Raw genomic sequence first — 8,859 nt, 5'->3', positions numbered from 1 at the left:
GGCCATACTCATTGCACGTTTGGCATTCTTGTCACCCAACCGCCCGGCGTGGCGGGGCGGGAAAGCACCGTCATCATCTCGACTAGAAAAGTTTTTAGGAGCAGCGCTTTCATCAGTTGTCACCTCGTACAGCTAGCCCACGTATGTGTCGAGCACGCATAGTGCTTTGAGGAGACCAGCCGGAAGCCCGGAATGATGCTAAAAAAATGGAGACCAGCCGTAAAAGAGATGAACAATGGCATGCACGACTGTGTCCTCAACTGTACTCTCAGTTCACTCAGACTGCTCCAGACTGAGAATCAAATTAGTCTGTCCGATGGACGTTTATCTCTAATGGTTTTTAAATTTCTGTACCACCGGTGCGGTCCAATTAAACAATCGCATAAAACCTGATTCACATGATAACACGGATTTATTTAGTGCTCCAATTTAAATAAAAATATAAAACGGCTAGCACATCTGTATTAGCGAGCATCAATTCAAAAATCGTCTTCCAGCAATGCACGAGTAGGGGGTCCTGAAAATGGTAGTTACAACAAGCACCAGCCACGCAGGTAAAACGAAATTTGAAGCGAAGGCTACATTTTCATTTATTGTGCCAACCAAAACGAAATTCAGCTCAGGTGCTAGAAGTTTTGTAAAAATCAAAACTATTCAGAGTGGTCTTGGTGTTCCATCCGCAACCAAAGCTAGCAACACTCAAAGCTACACATCCTAAATCATAATTTCGGATAGTCTGTAGTCAGCCAACACCATAACAATGTTCAGATAATTCGTCAGGGGGAGATAATCAAGTTACCACCACGTAGTACCATAGACCAACTAATTAATCCGCAGCAAATCTGTACATTACTAGCACTTGGACACTATAAAATTCAAATGCAGACATATAATCAGTTCTAGTTCGTCCAGCACATATGCACCGGCTTTGTACAGAGTTTCGCCAAATTGATCAAAAATCACCTGGATGTAAACATTACTGGCACGCCTCTTGATTGGCAGGTTAGCTCTCAATGAGTCTCCACTGCAAAAAATGATATTTTCACAAAATCAGAGTGAAACCCCACTCACGCTCGACAGGTGTTTTTCCGATCTTTGCCCTAGCAAATAAATTTCAGTTAGGTTAAGGATTCAGGGGAAAAACTATTCTAGTAAATAAATTTCTGATCCTTATCCTTGATTGAACTGTACGGTAATTAAACCAAACCAGGATAATAACCCCAGATTGGTGATACTGCACCCAGCTTGTTGAGATTTTTACTACAAATATGCTAATACTGAATTAAAATCATGTGTGCAATCAAAATCAGTTGTACTCTCAAGCGATCCACATACGAACCAAAAAGCACTCTGCTACTGATTCACACCAACCTAAAACTCATGTGAATCTCATTTTTTTAGGCGAATCCACTCTAACCAAAAAGCACTCTGCTACTGAATACCACTTTGGTCACGTTCCAAGAATGTTAAATACTGAATCGAATCTCAAGTGACCCAAATTTGGTAATGTCCCAGAAACGTACAGACTAACAGAATCTAATTTAGCACCGACCCTAGTTACACTTTCCAAAACAAAGCATATGAGATGACAACCCCATTAGCACTAAAACTGAAACCAATATCAGCCAACACCATAACAATGTTCAGATAATTCGTCAGGGGGAGATAATCAAGTTACCACCACGTAGTACCATAGACCAACTAATTAATCCGCAGCAAATCTGTACATTACTAGCACTTGGACACTATAAAATTCAAATGCAGACATATAATCAGTTCTAGTTCGTCCAGCACATATGCACCGGCTTTGTACAGAGTTTCGCCAAATTGATCAAAAATCACCTGGATGTAAACATTACTGGCACGCCTCTTGATTGGCAGGTTAGCTCTCAATGAGTCTCCACTGCAAAAAATGATATTTTCACAAAATCAGAGTGAAACCCCACTCACGCTCGACAGGTGTTTTTCCGATCTTTGCCCTAGCAAATAAATTTCAGTTAGGTTAAGGATTCAGGGGAAAAACTATTCTAGTAAATAAATTTCTGATCCTTATCCTTGATTGAACTGTACGGTAATTAAACCAAACCAGGATAATAACCCCAGATTGGTGATACTGCACCCAGCTTGTTGAGATTTTTACTACAAATATGCTAATACTGAATTAAAATCATGTGTGCAATCAAAATCAGTTGTACTCTCAAGCGATCCACATACGAACCAAAAAGCACTCTGCTACTGATTCACACCAACCTAAAACTCATGTGAATCTCATTTTTTTAGGCGAATCCACTCTAACCAAAAAGCACTCTGCTACTGAATACCACTTTGGTCACGTTCCAAGAATGTTAAATACTGAATCGAATCTCAAGTGACCCAAATTTGGTAATGTCCCAGAAACGTACAGACTAACAGAATCTAATTTAGCACCGACCCTAGTTACACTTTCCAAAACAAAGCATATGAGATGACAACCCCATTAGCACTAAAACTGAAACCAATATACTGTGACAATCCAATCAACACACCCATCCCACCAACCTCCCCCCATAAATCCAACATTGGTACATTTTGGTGAATGGTACAATTTCGGCTGACCTCATAAATCCAACACAGATAATCATCGTATGATATGTACTAAAATCTCAAACCAACCAAGCGTATTTTCACTGCATCCAGATACTTAATCGACAAATCAATAATCCCCCAAAATTACTGTGTTCATTGTGTCAGGTATCTAGTTCAACTAAACAAAACAAATTAAGAAGACCCAAAACAAATAAACATCATATGATATATACTGAAATCCGAAACCAACCATGCGTCTTTTCACTGCATCCAGATACTTAATCGACAAATCAACAATCCCCCAAAATTACTGTGCTCAATGTTGTTAGAATATAGAGTTGTAATCTCAACCTCCTTCCTTCTCTTGTATTCTACCCAAACTCTTTCTGTCATAACCTTGTACGTCAAGCCAGGCTTCGGCCACGCATCAATATAAACTACCACGCGGCTCCCTCGATGGAGTAGGAACGCTTCATATCTTTCATGGTATCAGAGTCAAGAGGTCTTGAGTTCAAGACTCCGCCGACGCAATTTTAAATAAAAGGATTCTGCGGCCTACATCGATCCCACGTCTAAGAACTAAAACAGCCTAGACGTGAGGGGGAGTGTTGAAATATATTGCCCCACCTCCCTCCATCAGTTCGGACTTTTGGATGAGTTGGCTGGAGCATGAATTCAATATGGTAATCAGAGCCACCTCTTCTCATACATCTAGCCACAATCCAAAACCCTAGAAACCACACATCATCGTCTCCATGGCTTCCTCCGCCGGCGTCTCCCTCAACCTTGGATCGCCGCCGTCTGAGAAGCTTGCAAGAGGTAATTTCATCCTCTGGAAGACGCAGGTCCTCCCAGCCCTGCGAGGCGCGCAGGTGACGGGGCTTCTGGACAACACCGATGCCGCTCCACCCAAGATGGTGGAGATCACGAAGGCAGACAAGACCACGGCCCTAGAGCCGAATCCCCTATACGGACCCTGGATCGCCAAAGATCAGCAGGTTCTATCATACCTTCTCAATTCCATGTCTCCAGAATTCTTGCACAAGTTGTTGGGAAAGATTCCACCTTTGAGCTCTGGACGACGGTGACAAATCTCTTCGCCTCACAATCTCAGTCTCGGATTACTAATCTGAGAATCGCCATCACCAATACCAAGAAGGGCTCGATGTCAAGCTCGGCGTATATGGCGAAGATGAAAAGTCTTGGGGATGAACTAGCTGCTGCAGGTCGTCCCGTATCTGATCCGGAGATGGTGGACTATATTCTGGCCAGACTGGACCGCGACTACGACCCCGTGGTGGCGGCGATCGGCGCTGTCAAAAACATCATCACAGCCGACGATCTTTTTGCCCAGATTGCTGCCTTTGATCAAAGGATGGAGATGCTAGGCGACTCATCTTCAGGCGGGTTCTATTCATCCGCTAATGCGGTCTACAGAGGCCGTGGCCAGTCCCGTGGCAGATCTCGCGGGCGTGGAGGAATAGGCCGTGGCCGTGGTGATCGTGGTGACCGCGGTGACCGACAGTTGTCTTCCTCCAATGGAGGCGGCGGATTCAGAGGCCGTCCTCGACAGCAACAGCAACAACAGGCTCGTGAGCAACAGCATGACTATCCAGAATGTCAGATATGCTACAGACACCATCCAGGAGGTGCACGAGTTTGCTGGTGGCGTTATGAAGAAAACGACCAGGAAGAAAAGCAGTCTCCTATGGCGTGGACACCAACTGGTACGCCGACAGTGCAGCAACAAACCACATCACAGGTGAAGTTGACAAGTTAACGATGCGGGAGAAGTACAATGGAGGCAACCAAATTCGCACGGCAAGCGGTTCTGGTATGGATATCACACACATTGGTAGTTCAATTGTTAAAACCCCCGTGAAAAATTTACACTTGACCAATGTCTTGCATGTTCCTCAAACCTCTAAAAATCTTGTTTCCGTTCATCGATTCACTCTTGATAACAATGTTCTTATTGAATTCTATCCTTATTTTTTCTTGGTTAAGGACTTGAAAACAAGGAGAGTCATTCTTAGAGGACGGTGCGTGGGAGGACTCTACCCACTCATATCATCATCATCATCATCATCTTCATGGTCCAATAAACAAGCAAATATTGTCACCAAGCTATCTACATCAAGGTGGCATAGTCGTTTAGGTCATCCATCTTCAGTCATAGTTAGATATGTTCTTAGCAAAAATAAACTCTCTTATGAGCCTAGTAGTGAGTCAGTTTGTGATCCGTGTCAACAAGCAAAAAGTCATCAATTACCTTACCCAATTTCTACTAGTGTGTCTACTGCCCCTTTACAACTTATCTTTTCAGATGTATGGGGGCCAGCTCCTATTTCAGTTGGTAGATTTTCCAAGTATGTAAGTTTTATTGATGACTATAGTAAATTTACTTGGATTTATCTGTTGAAAAAGCGATCTGATGTATTCCAAGTTTTCCTCAATTTCCAAAATCTTGTTGAACGCAAACTGAACTCTAAAATCATTGCTATGCAAAGTGACTGGGGTGGTGAGTATGAAAAACTAAATTCTTTCTTTCAAAAGCTTGGCATATCACACCATGTATCTTGTCCTCATGCTCACCAACAAAATGGATCCGCTGAAAGAAAGCACCGTCACATAGTTGATATGGGGCTTGCCTTGTTAGCAAATGCTTCCATGCCGCTTAAATTTTGGGATGAAGCATTCTTAACTGCTACATATCTCATCAACTTGCTTCCAAGTAAAGTTATCAAATTTGAAACACCCATTACACGACTTCTTGGTGTCACACCCAACTATACATCTCTTCGTATTTTTGGTTGTGCCTGTTGGCCCAATCTTAGGCCTTACAACACACGCAAACTCGCTTTCCGCTCAAAACGGTGTGTCTTTTTAGGCTATAGCCCCATGCATAAAGGGGTCAAGTGCCTTGATGTTCCTACTGGTCGGGTGTATATATCCAGAGATGTTGTATTTGATGAGTCTGTGTTTCCCTTTGCATCCCTTCATCCTAATGCTGGTGCACTTCTCCGCAAAGAAATTCTTCTTCCTTCACATCTTCGGTCTTTTGATCATGGGGGCGACAACAATTGTACTAACCAATGTGATGATATTCCTGCTGGTACCGGTCTTTCTCTTATGCCTGTGCAGGTCCCTGGAGAAAACGGTCCTCAAAATGACCAAGATCTCGAAAATATGGCTGGTTTTGATCCTATATTTCATGCTGAGGAAGGAGACGAAGCTGGCACAGATGACGAAGAAGATCTGGCGGCGCCTGCCACCCCTGCACGCGCGCAGATCTCGGATCACGCGACCGCATCCGCCTCGGATCAAGCCCCTGATGGCTCCAATCCTAGATCCAGGGTGGGCCACTCCCGTGCTGCCGCGTCAGCTTCAGGCGGGACCAACAGCGGGGCCGAATCCCCCTCGCCCCGCGCGCCAGCGTCAGGCGGGACCAGCGGCGGGACCAGATCCTCCCCGCACCACGCGCGCCTCCAGTCGCGGTCGGGTGGCGGATCCTCTGCGCCAGTGCCTGCAGGAGGGGCAGCCACACCAGAAGCCACAGGATCCCCTGCGCATATGACGACAAATCAGTCCACTGCATCAGCAGATTCTCCTGGATCTTCTGTGGCAAGTATACCAGCGGTGCAGCGAGAGGTTTCTTCACGTGTTATGACCCGGCTACAGAAAGGTATACGGAATCCTAAAATTAGGAAAGATGGAACTATACCATATGGAATGTTGTGTATTTCAGGAGAACCAACATCGTTGAAGAATGCACTTGATGATCCTAAATGGAAAAAGGCAATGGATGAGGAGTATTCTGCGCTCATGAGGAATAAGACTTGGCATCTTGTACCAAATCAGAGAGGTAAAAATATTATTGATTGCAAATGGGTGTATAGAATTAAGAAGAAGGCAGATGGCTCCATTGACAGATATAAGGCACGTCTAGTTGCAAAGGGCTTTAAGCAACGTTATGACATTGACTATGAGGACACCTTTAGTCCCGTTGTGAAAGCTGCAACTATCAGACTTGTGTTAGCCATTGCTGTATCCAGAGGATGGAGTTTAAGGCAGCTAGATGTACAGAATGTGTTTCTGCATGGTGTTCTGGAAGAGGAAGTGTTTATGAGACAACCACCTGGGTATGAGAGTAAGAAATTGCCACAGTATGTCTGCAAGCTTGATAAAGCACTCTATGGTCTAAAGCAAGCACCCAGAGCATGGTATTCCAGATTGAGCTCACAGTTCAAATATCTTGGCTTTGTTGCTTCCAAGGCTGACACATCCTTGTTTATTTATAACAAGGCAGGAGTAGTCATTTTTGTGCTTATATATGTTGATGATATCATAGTTGCAAGTTCTTCACAAAATGCTACTAATGCTCTTTTGCATGATTTGAGATCAGAGTTTGCCTTGAAGGACCTAGGTGATTTGCATTTCTTCTTGGGTATTGAAGTCAAGAAAACTCAAGATGGTATTGTGTTAAATCAGGAAAAATATACTCTTGAGCTTCTGTCTCGCATGGGGATGAAAAATTGCAAGCCAATGCCTACACCTTTATCCTCCTCAGAAAGTCTCTCAGCATATGAGGGTGAGCCACTTCAAGAGGAGGAGAGTACAAGGTATAGGAGTACTGTGGGAGCACTACAATATTTAACTCTCACACGTCCAGATATCTCATTTGCTGTCAACAAGGTTTGTCAATATCTTCATGCACCTACTTCTGCACATTGGTCAGCTGTCAAGAGGATTGTGAGATATGTGAAACATACTATGGGAATAGGACTTCATTTCAAACGGTCTAATTCTTCTCTTGTGAGTGCATTCTCTGATGCTGACTGGGCAGGATGTAGTGATGACAGAAGATCAAATGGAGGTTCTGCAGTGTTCTTTGGATCTAATCTTATCTCCTGGAGTGCTAGAAAGCAAGCTACTGTGTCACGCTCAAGTACAGAAGCTGAATACAAGTCTTTGGCTAATGCAACTGCTGAGATCATTTGGGTTGAATCACTTCTTGAGGAATTGGGAATCAAGAAGAATCGTATCTCATGTTTATGGTGTGATAATTTGGGAGCAACATATCTGTCTGCAAATCCAGTGTTCCATGCCAGGACAAAGCACATAGAAATTGATTTTCACTTTGTACGAGAAAGGGTTGCGGCAAGGAAACTTGAGATTCGATTTATTCCTTCTAAGGATCAAGTGGCTGACGGTTTTACAAAAGCACTACCAGCAAGACCATTTGAAGAATTCAAGAGTAATCTTAACTTAGGTTAGTTAAGATTAAGGGAGGGTGTTAGAATATAGAGTTGTAATCTCAACCTCCTTCCTTCTCTTGTATTCTACCCAAACTCTTTCTGTCATAACCTTGTACGTCAAGCCAGGCTTCGGCCACGCATCAATATAAACTACCACGCGGCTCCCTCGATGGAGTAGGAACGCTTCATATCTTTCAAATGTGTCAGGTATCTAGCTCAACTAAACAAAACAAATTAAGCAGGCCACACACCTGCCCCAGTGACCATTTCCTCTTGTTGACAACAAACCTAAACAGCACGCATGCTCCCTGTGGCACAGAGCTCAAATCCAAAAATAATCACCTGCCATCGAAACGCATCAGCGCCCCCCAAAAAAATTCTAAAACTAAGCTGCGTCATTGTGACGCCCGGATAATTAGGCTATAGTAATCACGTGTTAATGATGCCAAGCCATCAAAGTTACTGTCGTAATCTCGCGTTAGTTCAAAACCGATCCAAATTCAAATTTGAAAGAAAGGCAAACAACAAAACTTTTGAAACATTAAAACCAAAATGTTCGGTTTGTGGCAAATAATCCTTACTAAATATTTGTGAAGGAACCACACTTTTATTATGTGTTTTAATGCCCTAAAATGATTTAAATAGTAGCAAACCTGATTATTTAAATGCCTTTATAGATTGATAAAATATCAAACCAAATTAATTGGGGTCTAGACTTTTGTGGCGTTGGACTAAATCGAAATGTTCAAATTAGATGCAAAGTATATATTTTTACAGAACCTAAAATAATAGGAAACAAAAATAAAACAGAAAAGAAAAGAGGAAAATAAAGAAAATACAAAAGAGAAAACAGAAAACAAAAATAAGAGCAAACCCCCCCGGGCCGTGGCCCAACTGGGCCAACACCCCCAGGCCCGGCCGGCCGGCCCACCCCGCTACCCCCCTCCTTATCCACTCCCTCCCCCAAACCCTAACCGACAGCCACCCACTCGCCCTCCCCCCCACTCGCTTTCTCCCTCTCCCCCCGATCCAATCG

This window comes from Triticum aestivum, chromosome 7B (assembly GCF_018294505.1).
Source record: "Triticum aestivum cultivar Chinese Spring chromosome 7B, IWGSC CS RefSeq v2.1, whole genome shotgun sequence".
NCBI lineage: Eukaryota > Viridiplantae > Streptophyta > Magnoliopsida > Poales > Poaceae > Triticum > Triticum aestivum.
Note: the sequence above shows the minus strand (reverse complement) of the source record.